Raw genomic sequence first — 1,345 nt, 5'->3', positions numbered from 1 at the left:
ATTTTATAAGTTTGGATTTTTGCCTTATGGACGTATGAAAACCTTAATCATTGTAAATCGCCAACAGACCAGGTGTAGTTACATGCGTAAAGTTATATGTTTACATATAGATACACATACACGCACACACAAACACACACACACACACACACACACACACACACACCATATATATACAAGATTGATATCTAATTGATCAATATTACTAGATCAATCAATGATCCTCGCAACTGCTTAAATCTGTGATTATGCACAATCATTATATCCTCATAATCGATACACATAACACGTGGTTAACTTCTGGACTTCATACAAAATAGAATTAAATTATAGTTTGAAGCGTTTTAGGCTAACCAAGCCACCATAGCTCAGAGGTTAGAGCACTGGTCTTGTAAACCAGAGGGCGTGAGTTCAATTCTCTCTGGTGGCTTAATTATTTTCTTTTGTTTTTTTTTTTGCAATTCAACTAGCTAATTGACAGCGTAGTGGATAAAGGAGTTGGTTAATGCTGGGTAATCTCCTAGAGGTTCTGAGTTCAGTCCCAGGCTAGGTACCAAGGTAGTTCACAAGAAAAGTTAACGGAAGGAGAAAAAAAGAAATATTATGGGACACAGAAAATGGAATGCGTACAGTGTATTATCGTGGATGAAATAAAGTGTTAGATTCGAAATTCTGATACAACAATCAAGATCAGCACAAGACACGTGAAGAAGGCTGGAACATACACCAGTCGAAACGCAGTGCTAGCAGCAATCAAGTCGAGGACTCCAGTCTGACTAAGGCAAACAGTGTACATTTAAAAGTTGACTTTGCTGTGGATGTAAAATGATTTTATAAGTTTGGATTTTTGCCTTATGGACGTATGAAAATCTTAATCATTGTAAATCAAATATCACTCATTCTATGTGTAATATATGTTTACTCATCAACAAAGACTTTATAACAGAGCAAGTGTTGTTATTGTAGCCCTGTAGCCTGAGGTTGAGCTACACACATTCTCTCTCTCTCGATTAAGACTTCATTGAACGAGTCTGCTCACACATATATGTATATGCATGTGTGTATGTGTGCTATGTGTGCATATATATCTATACGTACAGATATATGTGGAGATATATACATACATGCTTACTCCCCCCCCCCCCACATCTTTCTCTCTCTATTTTTTTTCGTTCTCCATTTATTTTCTCTCGCAATCATTTCTGTCGAAGAGCGTTGGCTCGAAACATCAAACACTTTTCCATTCTTCCCGAGCGTCAATCTAATACACCTGCTTGTTGTCCCTTCACCTGTCTTAGTCTTGTTTTCTGTAAATTTGAACTATATATATGGTTGAATATATATA

The 1,345-nt window shown here is 36.7% G+C and overlaps 1 non-coding gene across 1 annotated transcript; it reads left to right on the top strand.

Moving 5' to 3' along the window:
• The first annotated feature begins 357 nt into the window (after nt 1-357).
• Nucleotides 358-430, top strand: Trnat-ugu (transfer RNA threonine (anticodon UGU)). Its single transcript has one exon. It is a non-coding gene; the product is annotated as a tRNA-Thr (tRNA).
• The last annotated feature ends 915 nt before the right edge of the window (nt 431-1,345 follow it).

This window comes from Octopus bimaculoides, chromosome 26 (genome assembly GCF_001194135.2).
Source record: "Octopus bimaculoides isolate UCB-OBI-ISO-001 chromosome 26, ASM119413v2, whole genome shotgun sequence".
Lineage (NCBI taxonomy): Eukaryota > Metazoa > Mollusca > Cephalopoda > Octopoda > Octopodidae > Octopus > Octopus bimaculoides.
Note: the sequence above shows the minus strand (reverse complement) of the source record. Positions and strands in the feature narration are given on the sequence as shown.